Source organism: Haplochromis burtoni, unplaced genomic scaffold (assembly GCF_018398535.1).
Source record: "Haplochromis burtoni strain Fernald_Lab_line unplaced genomic scaffold, NCSU_Asbu1 Contig_9, whole genome shotgun sequence".
Classification (NCBI taxonomy): domain Eukaryota; kingdom Metazoa; phylum Chordata; class Actinopteri; order Cichliformes; family Cichlidae; genus Haplochromis; species Haplochromis burtoni.
Genome location: NW_024582370.1, coordinates 1,389,133 through 1,412,475, shown reverse-complemented (window position 1 = coordinate 1,412,475; position 23,343 = coordinate 1,389,133). Strand labels below are relative to the sequence as shown.

The 23,343-nt window shown below is 41.6% G+C and overlaps 1 protein-coding gene across 1 annotated transcript in view; it reads right to left on the bottom strand.

Annotated features, from left to right (window-relative positions):
• Positions 1-22,937, bottom strand: part of LOC102301975 (chemokine-like protein TAFA-2) — a 93,478-nt gene extending 70,541 nt beyond the window's left edge. Inside the window, exon 1 of the mRNA XM_005914704.2 lies at positions 22,430-22,937. The gene's annotated coding sequence lies outside the window, so the exon portion shown is untranslated. The remainder of the gene's footprint in view (positions 1-22,429) is intronic.
• Positions 22,938-23,343: the final 406 nt, after the last annotated feature.

Here is a 23,343-nt window from a genome sequence, read left to right as displayed (position 1 = left end):
AGTTTTCAGGGGCATTTGAAGACTTCCAAACAGCTGAGAGTGAAATACACACGATTGAATCTTTCTTCACTTGCAGTGTGGATAATGCATCCAGTGATGTTGGATGACTCACTACATGCAGAGCAATTCAAGCCATCATCATTGCTGGATTTAAACTTGCATACAGAGACATGCTCAGAGGATGTTGGTTCTCTTTGGATCTACCTTCATATCTGAACAAATATTCTCAACTAAGTCATTCAAACTAAGTCAGGAGAACCACCATTGCATTTCTACCTCTGGAACTAAACCTCAGTGTAATGGACAGAAAACCTGCAGATGACATTAGTATGCTTTTTCTATGCCTATTTCACATTTTCACTGCCTACTTGTACCAGCTTCTTGTACCAATGTCAGTTTATAAAGAGATATTTCCATTGAATTGAGTTCAACTTATTGGTGCAAACCTCAACAGCAGACTTAGCTTTTTATGTAGCCCCTTGGGAAACTTAATTGCCGAGCCCTGAATAATAAGAGGGTCTGACACAATAAACTTCACTTCAATTCAAGTTCAATTACAATATATAGCTCCAAATCCAACAACACTTATCTCATGGGACTTTATACAGCAAGGCAAAGACCCTACAGTATTACGGAGAAAACAACATTAATCAGCCATCCCTATGAAAAGGAATTAGGCGTCAGTGAGAAGGAAAAACTCCCCTTTAACAGGAAGAAACCTCCAGCAGAACCAGGCTCAAGGAGAGGCAGAAATCTACTGAGACCAGTTGTTGGGGGATGAGGGGAAAAAGACAGAACAAGGAGAGCTTAGAGAGGCAGGACTATGAGAGCAAAAACCATGTGTGCTGTGTTTGTGTACTTGTGCTAAAGGACACCCATAAAACAACAGACACCTTAAGGAATTCCCTGTGGTACCAATAAATGCTAGTGTTGCATTTGCCTCCTCACTGGTTTTACTATCTAGCAGCTGTAGTTTGCTCTAGGGTGCTGTCACAGACATACAGGACTACATCAAAAACACCAGCGGACAAACAATTAAGCGATCACAGAGATTTAAGAAGTACAAGAACAATCTGTTAGTCAGCCAGTGGAAAAAATCCCCACAAATGTAGTTCGAGGCAGCTGAACAAAAACTTTTCTTTGTGTGTGTGTGTGTGTGTGTGTGTGTTTGTGTGTCCTTACCAGTTTGGTATTTTTGTTTCCATCCTCAGGCACAACTAATGCAGTTGCAAGCAAACATGATTAACCTCTCACCTATAAATGAATTTATCTACTGTGTGTGTGTGTGTGTGTGTGTGTGTGTGTGTGTGTGTCAGCATAGGCGGGTCCACAATTAAAGCTGATTCCTGTTGAGTTTTTCAAGAACAACACTCACACTCAAACACACCCATTCACGTCACCTGATTGTGCCTGATTACAGACTGTTTTCTGTACGTGACAGCAGTTCACATGTCCAACTTAACACACATATACACACACTATCACACCAGCAATACAAACCCTGCTGTATACCCACACACACACACAGCACTGGTGTCCCAGCATCCCTGATAGCATATTGCCAAAATAAACAGCATCAGCGCTGTCAACACAGAAATCTCTCACTGCCAGCGAGAGACTCAGGCACACACCTGGTCGTCACACCTACACACACGTACTCTCTATAAACACATCTGGCAATCAGAGATGTGTAGAGACTCACAGCAGGGAGAAGAGGATCAGCGGGGTATTGATATTACAAACACACATACAGTACCCCTCTCTCTTTTCTCTTTCACACACACATGCACACACACTCCACCTCTGACAGAGACACAGACTGTTAGTGACAGGATGGAGGACAAGTGATTTCCTGGCAGCCATTGTCTCCTTGCCTCTTAATCCAAGCTGCGGGGGGGGTGTTGACATCTGAGACCGGTATATGAGATCCTCTCATAGCTGACCTTTAACACAGCCAGACCAGAGCAGGTAAAGGTCTACAGCTCCCCAGTGACTTGCATAGACTTGATACTGCAAGCGAAGAACGAGAGTGAAAAAGAGAGAGAGGAAGGGGATAGAGCCGTGGCAAAAATGGAGAGTCCTTGAATAAAAACCTATTTACCGCAAAGAAGAGTAGGTTTCTCACCCAGCTTTCAGGATTCATTCAGATACCCATCTTTTTCTAAAGAGCTTTGTGTCCATGACACTACCTGAGCAAAAGCTTGAAATGGTATGACGCTCTGGGAGTATCAGCGTTGGACTATTCTGCGTATCACAGTTTTCAATATATTATATTCATAAATACACAATAGGCTCCTCAACAGGATAAAAACGCTGCCCTAACCTAGACACCATTTAACACGCATTCACAATGTGAGCAGCCATCAAAAAGGTCTGAGAAGAGGCCCTCAACAATAAAAAGTCGAACCTAATTCAATTTTATTTTTCAGATCTCTCAGTGGAATTTCTGTGATGCCCCCGTCTACTTGTGCTTCTGGGAAGGAACTCCTCCCATTCGTCAAAACTAGCGTCTGATAGATTTCAGCAGTATTGGCCGATATACCAGCCAATATTAGCTATCAGCTGATATATAGTTAAAAGTTTAAAAGGTAAAGCAGGGACGGGAGAAATAACCTTCAACCACGTTATGAGTTTTGACCGATGATGACCGGCGATGAGCAAATTCACTGCTGGCAACACTGTTTTGAACACCACAAACACTTATAACCACCTGATGTAAGGGGAGGCGGGCAGAGTAAACTGTGACTTGTTGTAACAAAGGCACAATATTTTTTTTAAACTGCATTTTCTCTGTATCTATGAAGCGCCTTGAGGCGACTTTTGTTGTGAATTGGCGCTATATACATAAAATTGAATTGAATTAATATTATCTTAGTAAGAACTCATAAATATCACAAATCTGTTGATATTTTTCTGTGTCTGGAAGAAAAGGGCATTGCCCAATGTATTTGATGTTTACATTCCCAAATATCTGCATCTATATCAGTACTATAATCCCGTATGCATTAGGCTGGGTGTTGAGAATAAGTGCTGCTGTTAGCTGGAGTTAGTGATACTTATTTTGAAGTTGGGCTCACTCTGCACTTGTGCACTTAGCAAACTCTCATATGATGCGAGACTGTAATTAAGGTGTTTATCAGAGGGAGAGTGTGATTCTTCCTTCAGATAAACACTCGAGCCTAAGCAGGCATAAAGCTAGCTTATAGTACTGTTAATGTTTAGCCAGCTCTTGTCATCTGTCCTGAGATGTAGGGCTGCATGTCTAATCTACTGAAATAAGTAACTGCGACAATACTGAGAGTGAATATTCATGTTTAGGCATATCTCCGTGTGTTAGAGCCCTGACTTCAGTTCAGGAAATGAGGCTTGAGGTAAGGAGAGGATGGGCTTGAAATCAGGGAGGAGAGAGAGCAGTGGTGGAGAAGGTAAATGAAGAGGAGAAGTCGTGCAGATGTTAAATGGTCATACACAGTTTGGAAGATCTATTTGAGGCCTTTTTCAAATAAAACTTCAAATAAAAGGCATACTGTGTGCTAAATACATAAAACAAGATTAAGTGGAATGGCAATGTCCAACTCAGCCACTGTGTTCACGACGGTGGGAAGCTGTGGTGGCTTACACAAACTGCCGCCCACTCCAGTGTAGTTTTAATGGATTCATTCTACATTTATGAGAACACATCAGTCTGTTGCGAGATGCAATTACACACTAATAAATGTGTGTTTATTAGTACACGATCTTTTTTCTATTAAAGTTTAATAACATAGTTACTGTAGGTTTAGCACATACTACATCCCAGCTTCATAGAGTATATTTACTTTAGTGGCACTACACTTAAGTTCAAAGTATCCTGCCACATTACTGTAGAAGCTAATCAGAAAAAAATAGTCCACAGCATTAATGCTATTTTACATCAAGAATCTATTGCTGAATAGTGTAATTAACAAATGACCTCATTATTTTAATGTGTAATTAAAATGGAGGAAGTAGTAGAGCCCTTCTTGTAACAAGCCACATGTGCAGACTTAGATTATGGATGTTGAGGAGTAGTCACGTGATACGGACCAAATTAAATAATCGCATGGAAAAAATAATCCAGCTTGTCTGTCAGTCATATACACACAGTCTCCTGTCAGGTCATTGGAAGCAGCTGAAATGATTTTCGCTTGCAGTCTTTTTGTCTCTCTGCGCTCGTCATCATCTGTGAAAGCAATGATTCTGGGCTGCTTGACAGATGATTCAGTCGACAGTGTTTGTCTTCAGTAAAGTCAGTATAACGGGACCCCCTGTAGCTTACCCTGTAAAGCGTGCGCTTCAAGCACCAAAGCTGGGTTCCAATTGGAGCAACCCAGGAATGACTCCATCCCACGCCCAAGCCCAAGCTTGGGCATCTATTTTTGCCTTTTTCTAACTCTCTCACTCCAGTAAAGTGACAGTAGAATACATCACCTTCTCCATCTTCTTTGAACTGCATATCTACACAGATGCACAAAAGTCCATTTCCAGTGTCCAAATGACAGCAAAGTTTTATGTTTAGAAATTCCCTTTTCCAAAAGTTGAGAACTCTTCTTCCAATTACAAAAGCATTACATTTGGGCAGCTGAGTGGAGCTCCAGCTTGGATATTTTCAATTGTGGTCTCAAAATGTCCAAAAAAAGAACTCTTCTTTTGAAACTTGTTATTCGTGTTCTAAGAAATGAAGGTTATTTCATGTGGAAAATTGATGATTTCATACAAAGGTGAGTACTACTTCCTTCACAGAACTGCACTAATATGTTCTAACTAGGATAGAAAGAGATTAAGAAGGCTCATACTTGGCAAACAAATACATCGGAGACTCTAGTTTAAAAGTCCACAACTGGCACCTTCATCACATGAAACCTGTAAACTGGGAGATCGCCATGATCTAGGTGAGTTTGCAAAAAAAAAGCATCAAGTATGGGCATAAACATTTAAGGATGAGCAAATGAACCCTTAGGACATGGGGAGATCAGGGATTGAATGTCAGCAACAATATGACTGTAATAACACTCGTTTTAGTCTAGTCTTTAGAAGGTAGGTTTGATGTGGCATTACAGATGGATGCCAAAGTTTTCCCCTGAACAGGAAAAGGCAGAAAAGGCCAAGCTCTGGCCTGCCACCCATACCCATGACACCTGCCACAGAGGTCAATCAGCTAGGGGTGCCACGTCTGTCAGAGCCAGGGTGAGCTGGTTAGCTGGTCACCAAGCACTTTAATCTGCAACAGATTCCCACCACCTGGCTCTACTGGCGTGACACCAAGGCCAGCAGCCCCAGCAATCTGCCATCCCACTGTCACATTGTGAAGGGTTCAACATGAACTTAACTGGGGATAGATACATGGATGGATGGATGGATGGATGGATGGATGGATGGATGGATGAAGCATTCACATTGAACCTCCATCTCTTAAAACCTTTTGAACACATATACTGCATTCCCTATGATCAGCCCAGCTGTGTGCTGGGAACAGTTAGTGCCATGGGTGACCCACAAGCTATACTGCTGCATGTGAATACATGAATATTTGCCTCGGGGGAGGATTTGCTCTCGGGTCTTTGATTATCAGTTCACAGTCAGGCTTTTCAAAATGACACAACTGTTAGATTCCCCTTCAGTAATATAACATGTAGCTTGTAGTCAAATCCCCCCATCTGTTGGATGAGGGCTCAGCACTTTGGCACGGCTGTCCTTGTTGTTAATGCATGCTGCCAAGTTGTTTTATGCCTCTGAATGGAGTGTAAGGTTAATCATTTATGACTCAGCTCCAAAGAGAGGCTAATGACAAGGAAAGAAATGTTTTGCCTTTTTCAGTTTCGTAGTGTAGCAGTGATGATTGTACTCTGCATAGCCAGCTGACAGAGGTGTAACTGGATGCACTTGAAGGTATTGCAAACGAGCTGAGTCTGTGACAAATTCTGGATACAGCAGCTTTGTTTCCCGATCCTCCAAATCTTTTGTTAAGCACACGATTGGCCTTTGTAAGTACACAAAAATCAAAATATGCACACAGAATCACTGAGCTTCATTCCCCAGCACAAATACATGTGTGTGCTCATCTATGTATGTAAACTGTGTACAATTCTGATTGGATGCACATCAGGAAAAACGCTGCACCCAGTCAAGCAAAAAGAATAAATGAATAAATCAAAAAGGCTACAGATGTTGGGTTGATGTGAGTGCTCAGGTCATGTATGTGAATAAACTTACGCACGAACCACACGAATCATAACTTTAACTAGGACAACCAGTAAATGTTAGCGTGATTATTTATTAATTAAAATATATTTGCTCACTGAAGTATCTTTTTAGCAAAACAAAATAACAGCTATTAAAGCTCTCTCTAAATGAACATGTCACATTTCACAGAATAACAACCAATTATCCAATCTAGACATTTAAGAGAATAAAATCAGTGAAATAAACAAAAATCTAATTGGAGGTACTTTTGTTAAAGAGAGAAAAAGCTATAATTCAATATTTAACGCTGCCAGAGATATTTTAAACATTTATTAAAATAAAGATACATTACTTGATAGTATAAAACAAGTAGAAAAATGTTCAAAATTGATGTGACATCCCTTTTTTCTGTTCATCCTTTGTGATTTACCAGATTATAAAAAAATGCTGAGTGGTTCTGAAAAAATCTGACCTTTGAACAAAAACCCAGATGTATTTAACAGCCCAATTTTCACTAGATAACCACCGATCGACCAGCCAAGGACCAGAATCAGATCTTTTGCAGTGTTCTGACCAATAACCAGCTGGTCAGCCTGCTGTGTGAGTGACAACAAGCCTGTCCGCTTCATGAATGTAAAGATGAGAAGGCAAACAGTCGCACGCATGCTTGCGGCCATTCGCTAATATGTTGGTAGCGTGAAAGCTTTTCATTGTGAGTGAAGGCACAAAGTAAACCATGATGCAATCAACTGTGAAAACATAACAACAAACCTATTCACACACATTCATGTACAAATCCCCATTACCTAGCTAGTTAGCGATATTTAAAAGATGCTAACAAAGACAAAGTGGCTAAAGCTAAAGCTAGCCAGAGGTCAGAGGGAGCCACAAGCTAGCAGCCTTGATATTAGAAAAAGATCAAAGCAGTTACAAGGAAAATTATGGCAATAACAGAAAAGAGAGAAGGGTCAATGTCCTGTTATAAGATGATGTTTTGAACATACTGGAAAATGATTAAGTAACCTTTTTTTTTATTATCTAAATCTGTTGCTTTTACTTTTGTTTGCTAATGTAAAGTTAGGTAAAGGTTAATGCACAGCAACTTATTTGTAACTCGCTCCAGCAACATATAACTTTGTTTTCAGAAGTAAACTACAAACTTTAATATAAAATTTTTATTATGAAAATTATATATATTTATATATGTCACTTCCAGTTTTAAAAAAAACCCTAATATCAGTAGATTACAAAAAATCTTCATCAGAATTAGTAAGGAAAATCTTTGAAAAAAGGCTTTTCTTGGAAACCAACCCTGATGATTAATAGAAAACCAATTTAAAAAACTGCCATGACTCAGTACATCTCGTGGATAACTGCTATGTTATTTTGAAACTTGGGAACCTGTCTCCATTAGCATTTATGCCACTAATTCACACTGAGCCAAAATGGACTGAATTAACGTAATTTAAATTGAGACACGCGTGGAGCAGAAACAGGAGAGACAGACACACCTTTCAACACTCAGACCCTGGAATGATAGCACATACCTCACCGCCTGATTAAGTCCCTCTTCGGTTCCTCTCATTTGAGTGACTAATAATAGTCCACGCTGTTCCATGAATCATGGTTATTAAGCAGCGTGAGAGAAAATGTTTTCCCCTAAATCTCATAGCTGCTTATTTTTCACAGTCTCATTGACAGGAGAAAGTTAGGAGACACAGGCATGCTGCACTCAGTCACAACACTTTCAAAACAGGATCTTCATGACTCGCTTTTATTACACAGAGAAGCAAATGAAGCGCTTGTGTTTGTGCTGCTCAGCCAACATTTGAAAACAGAAGGGCAAAGTGAGACAAAGCCAGATTAGAATAGATGAGTGTAAGACAAGAAAAGAAGTCAAGAAGCACCGAGTCATAGGGAGACAGAGAGAGAGACGGAGGAACGGTTAGTAGGTGGGGGACCTTGAAAAGCTTTTGTTCTCTGAACACGGAGTGTTAGTGAGGCAGCACTTGGCAGTTGGTTCAAAGCAACAAACTCTAAATCAATCTTTTACAGCTTGTCCAAACAGACTCAAAGAGACACACACACACACATGGACACAACAAAAGGACTAGAAGAGTCTTCAAACAAGCAGAGAATACCAGCTGTGAAAAAAACAAAACTTCCTCCTCTGATACACGAACGGTACCTGAAATAGAGTCTGGCTGGATACTAAGAAGTGTTTGTGTGTGACCATGTTTATGAAAGTGTGTGTGTCCAATGTTGTGTTTCTTTAATGAGCTCGGTTTACACACTTCGTTAATTGGCTGGCACAGCGCTGTCCACGATCTGTGTGCCACGCACACATTCCCAAACACACACACACACATCTCCATTTCACTGTGCTTATTTATTCATGTATTAGTTAGTTTGTTCCACTAGGTTCACTTGCAGGCTGCTGTAGTAATTTCCACTATATTCTCTGCATTGATTTGTGCTGTTGACTGCAACGCTCTGCGCCGTGTATCAGTAACTCCCTGGAAGCGCCGTTTCCTTGCAAATACGCCTTTGCAAAATAAAGAAATGGGTGCAAATTGTATTCTCAGTTAAACGTATCTATCCATTTATCCAGTTACTTCTTTCTCCCTAACATGTATTATTTCCCATAACAAAGAGACAGGTGAGAGTGGAAGAAGTGCGAGCTTTCTAATTAAAGCATCTAGCGGGGGAAGCGAGCCAAGCTTTCTTTCAGCACATCTCTCATCACACTGGCTGTAAAAATAGCATCACCCCACAATCCCAGGCTATGTTCTGTCTGCTTGCAGCTCAGGGCTTGTTTCTGGTGAGCAATAGGAGGTACAGTGGAGAGATTTTGCTGTTGCTGCACAACAAATACAGAGCAGCCAACTCAGTAAGCATAGGCATTCTTTTCTAGCTGGATGTGATCGTCCATTCACGCAAGACTGTGTATGTGTGTGAGAGAGCTGTGCTAAACATGATTACAGATGGGACTGGTATACATATATTTGTGTGTACTGTATGTGCGTGTGCGTGTTTGTGTGTGGACGTGTAGGCATGCAGGACAGGAGGTCTGCAGGGAGAGATAAATGCTCAAATCTGTCTTCCCCTTCTCACTCACACCCTTCTGCTCAGACCTCTAAAAGCTTACCCCTAGGCTTACCCCGCACACACACACAAGCACACACCCACACATGTGTGAACAAACGCACACACACAGGAGCCTCATATCAACCCTATCCCCAACTCCCATTTCAGTCTTCACAGTTATTCCAAATCCAAAGCAGAGACACACATGGAGACAAAAGAGAGAGAAGGATGGACAGCCAGTGCCATAGCACAGCTCTCTGTAGGATTTATTAATAAGGTGCAGGACACAAGTCTGCACATACAGAGTCCTCGCAGTATAGGTAACATATGCTCACTTGAACTCACAAGCAGATTCTGAAAGAGAGCAAGTCGGAGAGGAGTTGTTCAATTTTTAAACAGGATGCTTTAAAGCGGAAATGGAATTAGGATGACACTTGAAGACGTTGAATTCCCATTTAAAGGAAAGGTCCAAAAGTCATGCCTTCTGCAGATTATTTATACTTCATGAATCGCCAAGAGAACACGCAAAAAGTGTCCATCCATCCAATGTGGTTCTTCCTTTTCAAGAATGTTTTTTTCCACAGCTGTTCCCCCTTAGCACTGACCCCCCTCCCATGAACGTCAGGTGGATTTTTCCTCCAGCTTGCCTCGCTGCATTAGCTCTCTTTTCCAAACACCTTAGGGGGTAAGAAGGACCATGCTGCGTCAAAGAGATTCTTAAGATGTCTCCACATGGGGAAGTCGTAACTGTGGAAAAATATCTCTTCTTTAAGCAGCTCAGCACTACTGCTGCCATCATCTTGTGGGTGGCCATGCAGCTAAGAGGGAAAATAAATTTAATCTGATAAAACATCGCAATCAAATGGATGGTTAGCAGTGACCACTTCAAACGTCTTTGGCTTCTGCTATTTGTTCCCAGCAGCATGTCATCCCTTGCAACACCATGGAGAGCTCCATCAGTGGTCGCCACTGCAGTGTTCAGCACCACAGACAGCTCCACATTGGAAACATAATAATAACTTTTTTATACAGCATTAAAAAAATTAATGAAAAACACAGTTATAAAGTTCTCCACAGCTTGGATAAGACCACACTTTTAAAGGTAAGCACACAAATCCAAACATGCAAACACACAGTCAATCATATGGTCTTACAGCAAGATCTGAGGGCCTGTAGGGGCCTCATTACTGCAACCAGGTGGGTGCAGGTTGTGCACACACCTGGCTCGCTAAAGAGACTTTAATCTAGAATCCCATCAGCTCAATACACAACTAATGCCTTCAGTACACAACATGGATGGTTACATGATCACATGATGTTTCCTTTTAAGGGTACATCAAGAAAAACAGGTTGCATTCTGCCAGCGATGGTTAAAGTACACAAATTATTGCAGAACTGGAGGACACTTAATTCTTATCCTCACAATCACAATCCGATTATTAAGTGATGACGCGACGAATCCTACTTCCGGGTCTAAAGTAGTCTGTGTTTAATATGGCTTTTGTGTCGTTAACATGTTTAATGTTTTGTATTTTCTTCTATTTGATCTCAAAAAGCTCCTAAAACAGTCAGTGATCACTGTTGACCTCCCTCGGCTTTTATTACCGCTAATCATTTATTTAAGCTCAGTTTTTAAAACCTTAGGATGTAACTACAGCCCAGCCCATGCAGCAGTATATGAATGACTAACCTCGTATTGTGGATGGATTATCTCAGTTGTTCTCCTGGCTGAAGTTTGGTCCTTTTACAGCATCCTGCCATGCGATTACATTTGTTCCTGACCACCGAGAACACTCACGTTAACTTTTATCGAGTGGAAAAAAAGTTAGCTTGTTTATATTATGCTAACATAACTGTGTCGCTAGCCGTCACGTAGCACATCATTATATACCAGCTAGCCCAACTTCAGTAACCCTACAAACGTCACTGCTGTTTAGTTTTCTGTCTTCATTTATGCTGGAAGTGATAGCAGAGCTGTACGTTTTAATTTGTTTCCACAACCCCGCAGTCAGGACATGCTATATTGTATTTAGATAGAAGCTAGCGAGCTAACTCCCTGCTAACTTCTAACTCCGTTAAATGTCATAAATTCCGTTTTCATGGATGCCTGGATGTTAAACTCAGTTGTTACACCTGGTAGAGCAGAACGCTGATCATTTTATTAAAGATGAAAGACTTTAGACAGTTTTTCAACTCTCAGTAATGCCATAGTGATCGTTTGATATATGGACCTGCAGCGGAGTTTAGGTCCAGACACGGCTAGTGACGTCAGACTGAACGATCGGATAGCACAATCAAATTCATGGGTCAACTGCTATTGATAGAATTTGATAATAACTAGTGAAAGTACATCCACACAAGACGTGTACTATTTAGTCCATTGCATTTGTCAGATTTAGATTACAAACGATTCAAATCATGAGGAAGAAGTATGAGGAAGGACTGTGTACACTCATATCATCCTTATATTCTTATATCTGCCAGATGTTTCTGAATTAATGCTCATCGTATTTAATGCAAGACATCTGGCTTTTGTTTTCTGTGTTTCTTAACTACACAAACTTCATCAAAAAATAAAAAATCATCCTTGCACCGCTATTTTACATCTAACAATGTCATATATACTAATAGAACCAGAACATGAACCATTTACTTTAGAGTCATATAGCACAGTTTGCTCACTACATCTGTACTTCTTCATATTAAACCGAGAACCTGCTGCATACCATCTAAATTTCACACACTACGACAGACATGTTCAATCGGTCATATCAAAAGCTGTGTGTGCAATAAGAGTAGACAAGATGTAGAAAACATATTGGCAAAAATAATTGACAACGTAATTCTTTCTCACCGAAAGCCCTAAAGCCATCAGAATCCCAAATTAAGCTCCTCTTTGTGCCCTTCACTGCCACAGCTGCAGCCCTGGAGAGGACACAAGGCCAGCTCAGCCTCATCACAAATAGGCAAGCGGAATGCTAATAAAGTTGGATTCAATCAAATTGAAAGCAGCCTTTTGGTAATTCATGGCTTTAAAATTAGAATTCTTGTTCTGCATTCAGAGCCTCTCTCAGTCTCTCCCACACAGCCTGAGTCTTATCCTGGCTCGACCTGAAAGAATGTTGTGTTATATACTGACAGACGCGTGTGTGAAGCATTATTTGATTTTAATCGTACAAAAACACTTCAAAATAATGGCACTTTAAAATATGTTAATAGGTTTATGAGCAGAAGAGCTTTATTTTGTAACTTCACCTTGATATTACATTTGAAAACAGATATCATCTTTTTGCTTCTGCTGTTGCTGCTGCCATTCTCTGTTGCTTGTTCACTATTGACACTTATCCTGGTCTCCCCAGACTCTGGCAACATCAGTGAATCCAACTAAGCAACAAGTTTCTTCAACAAACAACTGTGGCTGCTGGCAGAAAATATAAAGGGCATCGGCATCGCCCACCCCCCAAACCCTCTGACCACCACTTGATGTTTTAGATGAAAAAAACAGCGAATCTAAAGTTCAGATCACTCTCGTATTGTTTCATTAATAACAAAGAATATATTTATAAAGTGCCTCCGATTAAGCTTTCTCAAGCACCATGTGTATATATGCACTCGCTCGCTACTGTAGTTGTCCTCCTGCGTGTGCCCTCAGAGGGCTCTAGCTAATGGCAGTGTCATAATATTAGTCATATTAGGAGGGGATTAGTAAAAGAAACCGTCTTAAGGATGTGATCCCTGGGAGGGGGTGCCAGATACTGCTTGTATTACTGTCAGCCCGTCTCACACACATATTGGGAGCCGAGCAGCCGTGCCTGCTTTCCTCAATAGGATCTGTGGAGAAACATGACACACTGAAGCGCACCACCTACCGTAGCTCATTCCCCTCTTCCAGAGTTTTTTTTTCTTTATCTCATCTATTGAAGTGCTGGTGTGAAATGTGTCTGGTAGAAAAACAGAAATGCTGCAGCAGTGTAGGAAGGCTCAAGCGTGCAAATTAGAAGAAGCAGACCTCTGCTTTCAAGCTTCTTAACAAAGCGTTCCCTCTGACCGCGCAGACTGTGGCATTTTTGGTTGAAGCCAAAAGTGGCAGATTTATCGGAGACCGGAATCTATGATTTTCAGAACATAATGCATCTGAAAATACAGTAGTGCAGTCATCACCATTGTTGCCTCATAGCAAGAAGATCCTAGGTTTGACACCGTCAGCTGATGGAGGGGGTACTGAGCAGACCAATCATGGTAGTTATGGCAGCATCAGTGGGACATGTAATTACAGTGCACATCAGGTTACAACATAGGTTGTGACATAGAAAACAACTATTTTATGATGCAGGATTTCACAAGCATGAATCCCCAGGCAGACCATTCAGGTAGGGCTACAGCTGTTGCCAGTAGTTTGCATGGAAGACGCCAGCTTGTCTGCAGACGTTCTCAAACTACTCGCCAAGTTGCCAGTTTCCATGCAAACTAGCAATCTGCTAGCAACCAAAGCAATAGCTATGAGGTTTTTAGTGCAGCAATATATGTAACCACTTTCACCTGGTGACTAACGGTCGCTAAGTCGCTACCTGGTCAGGGAACACACATTTTTGCTAACCGGTGGCCCACCAGTCTGTAGGTCTGTGTGACTGAGTCTTAACTCAGGTCTAATATTTGTGTTATTGATAAAACAAAAACTCATTGCAGTATTTAGAGCTCCAACGTTATTCAGATTTATGGCAGCCTGCATAGTACTAACCTATCCATCGCCCCTTTACCCATTAGCAGCTCCACAGGTCCCAGCAGAAGGAGTTGCTTTTAGCAGAATGGCCAGTATGCTACACTGTAGGCTGCAGGGTTTGCTTTGTATTGCACAAAATAACCCTATATCTATCTATCAATATATCATTTTTTCTTGTGTTATATCGACACTGCTTGTTAAAACACGCAGACACTTTTTTGGCTTTTAAGCATTAAGCAGAATAGGAAGCTAAAGATGGAGGTGGAAATGTCCGCACATTCAGCTGAAGTTAACGTTAAAGTTTAAATATAAACTTTTTTTAACTTTAAGTTATTGTTTTTTTATTACTAGCGAATCCTTCTGCTTTATAAGCAACGAGACAGAGCTGAACAGTCAAAGGAAGTGTTGTTGTTTAGTTACAGCCTCTAAATGTTACTGTGCCGGGACCCTGACCCACAGTGTGCCCTACACTGACAAATATGCTAAGACTAAACACACAGTGTGTAAAAAGAAGTCCTCAAAGGTAATAGAAAGTATTTAAACGTGCACGCTCATCCATATCTGTTCCGTTATTATAGCCTTTATTGGTGTCACACACACACAAACACACATACCCGTATAGTGCACAAATACCCACAAAACTGAACTAATTACTGCTGTGTGTGTGCTCCAGCTCAAACATTGCAGTCTACAGTATATAAAGCTTCATTCTGAATTCATAATTGCATAATTAGATATAATTGCATGTGCTGTGGGCTTGCCTGACAACCTAATGAGGCAGCTGTAAAATAGCTAGTGGTTCCACTTATAAGAACATAATCAAAGACTACAAGATAAAAGGGCACACACAGATAAACACGGACAGACAGTAGGACGAGCCCAGAGCTACACCCAGACAAAAAAAAAAGAAAAAGAAAAGAATTATTAAAACAAGAAGACAAAGTGAGTTTTCAACGCTCATTATAATCTATCAACAGCGGCTCAGTTCATCAGTGACTCGAAGTGTCTCTGTGGTTTCCATTTCTCAGCTTTGGGGACGTGATTTTCCACCTACCTTGCTCCTCGTCATCGCCGTAAGACTGACCAAGACAAGACTCACAAATATACATCTAGAGAGCAGGGACAGCAGACCCACACACACACAAACAGTCACACAAGGTAAGGCCTAATTTGCTGGCCTAATGACCGCAGTGATTGCTGTCTAGTTGTTGATGAAGAAAGCTGCCAGAGGGCTGCATGTGTGGTGTAGTTCAGACTTCTGGCTAACAGCTCCTCTTCGCCATCAGCCGTAATGAGTCAGCTCTGACACCGCCAAAGCTAGAGTGTCTGTGTCGGTTCGTTTATAATGGCTGCTGAAAGTAATACCACCTCCCAGCCCACACACTGGCTGAGAGTTCTGTCACTGCAAACTCATTAGCAGAAGCTATAGTGGCGCCAAAATCAACAAATCAAACGGCTTCCTTAATAAGATGCAACATGTCACAGCGAGTTGGCTACCACAAATAGTAACAATGGTTCACCTGCACCGTCTGGATTTGCCTACAATGGTGCAAGAGCATCCACTATATTTCACTATGTTTCAATTAATCACAATTATCTGTTAATGAGCCTTGAAGTTTCAGGAACAGCCTGTTATTACTTAGTAAGACATGATTCAGAACTTTTATATGTACAAACACAAGATCAGGAGCGCTCTGTGTTTTTCGTCTTTGGTACATGTTTTGCAGACAAGCCAGCTTCTTTCTCCCAGCATGCCGGGAAGTTTCTGCTTTATTAACAGGTGGAGAGCACAACCTGCCTTCTTTTGTGCTGCGTTCTGACTCACTGAATCTGTATGTCATCACTGCTGTCTGTGGTTTTCAGTCATCTGTGGAGATACCAGACTAATACGTAGCTGCGTTTTAGAGCCCAATTAGAAATTATCACATTTTCCACTAAAGAAAGACTGGTGAGGTCAAAAAGGGTGGCTAAGACTAAAAATGACTCACAAGTGCAGTATGCAATACTTTCTTCCTTTAGAAATTCCTTAAATTTTAACCACATAAGACTGCGTCTATCATACAGTTTTTAAACCTGTGAAATGCAGCCTGGCGGCACCAAGGCAAGACCAGCAATGTGTTGTTGGAAACCAGATAAGAGTGAGAGATTATAAAAGGGCTCCATGCAATGCCCTTTGTGGCGTTTACTATAATATCATTATATTGCATAACCAGCTCTGACTTCTTCGTATTTTCACATGTAAATTCAGCACATTTAAACCCAGTGTTTGATTATGCACCAAGGCTTTAACACAACATCTCGACTGAACGGAGCTCCCCTCGCTGGCCACTGGGAGCATCGACATTATTTCCCATTTAAAGGCTCATTATTTTTCAAAAGCAACAGAAACATTACTTAAATAATGGTTTGGATATTGCCCTTGTAATATGAGTAATCTGACTTTGATACTTGCGTCGAATATTTCCTGACTGTCAGAGCATTATAAATATCAGTGCCTTCACTTACTGGTGTACTACATCTGTTGATGGCATTGCCTTGTGCTGGAAAAAAAAGAAACATTTGAGAGGCTGACAGAAAGACAGCAGAGTCTGGTCAAGAGAGATGCTATTAACAGTGTAACTGAAGGGAAACGTGTAATGACAGGACCCAAGAGCCACTGATGAGGGTGATGGATGGCTTTCAGCTCAAATACATGGCAGTTCATCACTCACCTCAGACATGCACACATACTTATAGTGTATTTTCATACAGAATCACACACTTGCTTTTCTCCCTTATTAACCTTCTGCTCATCCACTTATGCTGTTTTGCAAAAGCCATTCAGCTTTGTATTGATGGCCCTGCAATCACGTAAGCAGCCTTGGAAAAGCTCTCATGTACACGCACAAACACACAGGAACGCTCTGATCTCATACCCCGATCATTGCCACAATATTCCTTCGTCATCGCCGTGCTGTCTGACTGTCTCTATCTGCTGCTTGTTATTTTCAGTGAATTCATCAGCCTGCTAGTGCACAAAATGTAAGAAATGATGAGGAATGGCCTTCACTGAAAAGCCGAGTTCAACACATTGTCTTAAAATTGATGATTTTTTTTGACCAAGAGTTGAACGATTTTTTTATACAGATTCAGATGAAAAATAAGAACAGGCAGAAGTTGGATATTTTGACAAATTGTCCTAAAAGCGCTTTGGTTTCAAATCCTAGAGGCGCTGAGTTTACAGTAATCCACATAAAAGAGCACCTCTGAAAAGCTGGAAGCTGACATTTTCATTTCATACAGCTTTATTTTTTTTAAAAAGTAATCATAACACGGCAGAAACATTTTTGAGAACCTCGAAAAAATTTTCATTTTTGTCCGACAACAAGGCCAAAATGTAGACACAGTCAATAAACAGTGACAGTAAATACAAAAAGAAACATTGTAAACGTTGTAAATGAAATATTATAAAATATGCTGGCACTGATGCAGATTCTTTTTCCTAATGATTGACTAGCAAAAAGATTAATAATGATTTTTTTCCTCTTGTGTATACTGAATCCGCCCTCCACATTAACCTGAGTTAGACGCACACAGCCGGAGAAAAGATGCACCTCATGCTTTCCCCCCATGAAACCCACCCCCTTCCCCGCTCTTCACCCTTTCCTTGCTCTGTAGTCGAAGGAAGCAGTGTGGGGGCGAGAGGTGGTGGGTAAACAGTGGTTCTGCAAAGTGCTTTTTCCCGGCCTGTGTATACCTGCGTAATAGAGGCAGTAATGGAGTTTGTTCAGGCTAAGGTAATCCTGGAGCTGTGAGCTCAGCATCTGGTGCTGTTTCTCTCTGACGCTGTTTTGTTCCACAGCAGGTCCTGATGTTGTTGTAGCTGTCACTGTAACTGTCCCACACAAGCCATTTGGGAGTAAAGCAATGTGTGTCTGCATTTCTGTGAATGTGTATTTTCTGTTGAAAAAAATGTGCTTATCAAAAGTGGATGTGTGTGTACAGTATATCTGTGTGCACCCCCCTCCCCAAAAAGAAGGAAATGCATAGAGATAAAGTGAGGTTCTGCTGACGGATGTGTGCATCTGGATCTGTGCTGAAAACTACATGTGTGTGTCTGAGTGTAGCGACAGAGCGGGAAAAGAATCTAAAGAATATGTGTTTGGATGTTATAGCTCACCTTTGGGAGGTGGGATAAGAACAGGGCTGACGGCTAGGAATGAATTTACGAGGCTCGATCTCCCAGAAACAATTTCTTTATGTGGGTTACACACATTTAGAGTGGCTACTTGTCCCCCCCCCTGGGCCTCAGCTCACCACACACAGCTACTGGAGATGGCCAATGAAATACAGAACACTCTTTTATAGGACACATGCTTTTTATTTATTTTTATTTAGCCCCTGTAGCTTTCTTTTCTCTCTCGCTCTGTCTAGGTCTCTGTCTTACTCCTTCCTGTTTCTCAGTCTTGTTCACCCCCCCTCCCATCTCTCCTATTCTCTTCTCATCGCACGCAGCTACGAATGAAAACGAGATCACCTTTTATAGGCCGCATAGTGTATTTTTTGTTTCCTCTGGTTGATCTCTTTGTCTTTATTAGAACTATCTCTCTTTTCCAATCTCTCTCTCTCTCTCTCTCTCTCTCCGGATAACAGCTCTGACATTATTCCCATGGCCCAGAGGATTTATTGGTAGAAGTCAGAAAACTACAGGAAAGGGTAGAGTGTGTGTTAAAGGTGCAGAGGGAGACATACAATTGTGGGATGTAGAAACATGAAAGCATCTGTATGTATCTGCTTTTGGTCATGAGGCTGCAGGAAGTCGGGGTGAAAATGGTCCAATCTGACCAAGTCCTGCAGTCTGCAATCACCTCAGGCACGTCTGTGACAGGAGTCTGCTGGAGCACTGTGTTCATGTCCGATACCATCAATCATATTCTAGCAACATTCAGTTATGAATTTATAAAATACTAAAAAAGGAGTAAAATCAGGACACAGATTTTTTTGTTTTTTTGGTAAAGCAGTGCATTATTCCCTACATTAATCTTCATACTGAGCCATTCATTTTTCCTGAAGCACATATACACTGGGGTTCTGCTGTGGTGTAGGAGTTAAGATGGCAACCATGACCTTTGTTGCATCTCTGGCCCACTAATTAAGACATAAAATGCAAAACACGCAAACATACACATTTTTATATTTGCATATGCACACACAAACAAGCGAGGTCAGTCTAAACAGTGTGACTGTGAAAACGCATTTGTTTTCCCAACCAATGAATAATCAAGTGCACGGAGACTAAACTTAATATAACCTTGAACCCAGAACCAAACCCTTTAACTCACCAGGAACGATATTCTCAGGGCAAACATCTGTTACTTTGTAACGTCATGGAAGAGACTCCCTCTCTCTCTGTCTCTCCCTCCCTCACATCAAATGGATATAATGTGATTCATCCAAGATGGAAATTCATATTAAGTAATTTGAGCATGCTCTGCAGCCTGTAGCAGGATGTAGGCTGTAGTAACTAAATGTTTCCTAAATGACTAAGCAAAACATATCTGCACTTACATTGTTTTGGGGGGGTTTCTGTGCAAAGTTGCACATAGCCCCTGTGGCAGGGGTGGGCAATTCCTGGGGACAGTTATGAAGGGACGCACCAATAAGCTTATAGAGTTAAAATTATTAGTGAGCAGAACCGAGTTTAGTTTATTGGTGTGTCCCTCCACAATAGCTCCAGTTTTTCATGTGACCCTTTGGGCAAATGAATTGTCCACATCTGCTCTGTAGCATCAGCCATTTGTTTGTATTCTTACGTGATCTAAATAAACACTGGAGAGTTAGATTAGCAGCTTTCATTATTTCATTAGAAAGGTCCATCTATAGATTACATATTTACATCAGACAGACACCTAAACTGAAGCACAGACTCTTTTTACTCCGGGTTGGTGATCCATGATGCATCAACACCAGAAAATTGGTCAAGAGGTCCAGTCCAGCGACTTAGATTATCTAAAATGAGACCCAGCAGGCAGCCAGTGGCTACAGATGCCTTTGTCAGCATCTTCCTGCCAGTCAGAGCTGCCATACATCTAAGTTTAAGCCTTGATTGAGTATCTGGAGAAGGAAATTAGTCGGGGAGACCAAATTCATGCTCTAAAATCGAAAGTCTGTAGGGATGGGTTTACATCTGTAGCTAGTCTCATGTGCCATTTTTGGGACTTATGTAGCCCTGAAGGTACTTGGTTACAGTTCTTCTATTTTAGATTCATAAATCCAAACAAAAAATGCATTCCTTGAAGTGACAACCAGAACAAAAATCCCACCTCTTTTAACTTCATTCTGCTCCGTCTTCATTTTTCTTTAGTTTTCCTCATTTCTATCTTTCATTTCTCTGCAGTTAGTAAAGTGAGTAGAAGCCCAGAATATTTTGTGACTAAACTTTTCATGTTAACAAAGTCCACTAGTGCCTAAAGTTTGGGGGTCACTTAGCAATGTCTTTGCTTTTGAAAGAGGAACACATTTGTTTTTGATTAAAACTGATTATGAATTTGCAAATAACAAGCAAATAATGATGATTAATGACAGATTTTTTCTAAATTGTTTATTTGTAAGGCATGTAGGTGTGCAGAGGCCCCTTTTCAGCAACCATCACACCTGTGACGGCGTTATCTAATACAAGAAAAACTAATCAATATGGGAAAAAAGGGTTTTTTCCAAATATGTAAGCGTCGCTGAATTGCTGATTTAAAGAAGCAAGAAATCTGACTGAGTGTCTGGAGCATTAGCCTTTGTGGGTTTAATTAGCCTCAAAAAGAGACTGCACATGTTGTGTACTACTCCCGTCACCGAAGAGCACTCACTGAGATCCGAGTGTACACAGCTGAGCCAGAGAACAAGTACATCAACGTCTCCATCTCACCATTTCTCAACTGGCAGCTACATTAACCCACAAAACACTGGGTCTTATAGGCAACGGTGAAGAGGTAACTTCGCAATGACAGGCTTTAAGGTCCAAAGCCAAGTCTGCCAAATCTGTCAGTGGTCAATAAAATGGAAAGCATACTATAAATGCAGATAGCATTTGCGGCCACATTAAGGCCCATCCTTGCCCACAAATTATAGTGCATTCTTGTATCGCTCCATAAACCCCAACAATCCAACCAATCTCCCTTGTTGCTCTTGCTCACCATCACCTCTGTGCAATCTTTCTCCTCCTACCATCAAGTCTAGCTGGCAGTTCTCTTCCTTCTTATTTTCTAACTCCCTCAGTTCACCTCGGCTCGCCTCCCCTGTGCTCTTCGCGGAGGCTTGTGAAAACGGAAGCAGAGAAAGAGACAGCGACAGATGGAGCAGTAACATGTCGAAAATATTCACAGTCGGGATGGCCAGCTTTGTTTAAATTAAACAAGCCTGTGTGCACACAACACTTTACAACCAGGTCTAGGTCATGAAGAGGCTTGAAACCGGCACTACCTTCTTCTTTTTAACAGTGAAGGAAAGAAAAGTAGAGCCTGGAACACCTAACTCACAGCCTCTCCTCTGTTAGACTGATGCTTTATGCTGCCATCGTCAATGTAAAGTTTTCATAGCCTCTCAATGTTTAACATGCAAAAGCAGTGGCCTGCATTTCAGTCATGTTAAGCCTACAAACACTCCACACTGAGTGCAACTGTTAAACCAGGAGACATGTAATAGAGCATAATGGGGAAAAGAGAATAAGGAAAGCATAAAGGTTCCTTATCAGCTCTTTTTCTTTAAGAATGAGCTGATACTTACTTACTTTAATTTATCAATTATTTGGCACATGTGGATCCAGCTAATAGGATCAATCACAAAAAAATAATCATCGTGAAGTGACAACCACCACACGGCAGGTCTGCCTAAAATAGCGCACAGATTCCGTCAATGCCCGCATACGCACAGCTTTACCTGAGCGCCCTTGTGCGTGCGTGCGCATACGTATGCGTGCGTGTGCGTGTGTGTGTGTGTGAGAGAGAGAGAGAGAGAGAGAGAGAGAGAGAGAGAGAGGTTCTATAGGCTGTGCAATATCTGAAACAACCGCAATCATTTGTCTTTGCTATAAAATCACAACCGCATGAATAAAACTGACACCAAAGCAGACCGGGCTGACGGGTGGCGCCACTAGAAATCATTTTCACAACTCTAATGCCTTCTTAAAATCCAATCCCTTTCTATTTCTTTACAAATGGAGCGGATGAAGTGTAATCCATTTCGTGCGTAAATGGTTTCTAAGGCGTGCTAACCAGTAGACTGTGACACGGCTGCATCCGTGCATGTCAGGTGGGTTAGTAATTGACTTTTTTTGTTTTTTGTCTTTTTTTATCACGCTCACTTCTCCTGCTGTTAACTAAAGGCGCGTTAAAACCGTGAGGGACACCGAGCAGCTCCGCCCAGGTGTAAAGGCTACCCTGTGACCCATACCTGTTGGTGCGGTGTGGTCTTGTTCTGTTAGCCCAGCAGGTGAACCTCTCTCCTCATAGCCGCTCCGCTATCCGAGACAGAGAAGAGACTCGCATCCCCACTCCACTAGCGGAAAACAGCTCCTCTGTGACACCGGCCGCTCAGTTCGACTGGAGCGGAAAAGTTATACCATACCATCCACCTCCGAAGCCGGGTAGCAGACACACACAAAAAAGGAGCCGGTTGCAGATGTGACCTTCTGGGGTGGTGCTCCTGCTACTACTCCTGTGCAAGGAAAGGTCTCCTGAAAGTTCCGCTCCTGTCCTCCGCTTTTGCACAGAAACTTAGTTATTAAACCATGTCACGAAGGAAGAAACAGCCAGTTTGGAAACCTGGCTTCTGTTTTGCAGCAGCAGTCTCCTTCTTTTTCTCCTCTTTAAACGATGTAGTGTGAAAGCAGCCCAGTGGTGGGACAGAGATGCGTTGCGGTCGGGGAGTCACGCAGACTGTTACTGCGCTCCTGCTTGTCCGCCAGGAAGATGGAGAGGATTGCCTTTAGAGTGTAAAACTCTGAAGCGGAGCAGCGCCCCCTAGCGGTTTAGTTTGGGAAGAACTGCTCACCAATGTGCGGGCAACAAATGTAAATGATACTGTACAGTAATGTGGAGAAGGGCCATATGGGCTGCGCCAAGACATGTTGGATATGTGATATTAGCGGTTTATTGCTGGCAGTGAAACAGAAAGAAGCATCAGCCAGCGTCCTGACACAAAACACATGCACACAATGCACACGTGCAGTCAGACAACATCAGATGTATCAGCAAAAATGTTTGTGTCACTTCATGAAGGACAAAGCAATATTATTGTCTCAGTGTGTGTGTGTCTATGTTTCTGTCTGTATCTGTGTGTGCACACGCGCCCCTCTCTCAACGGTG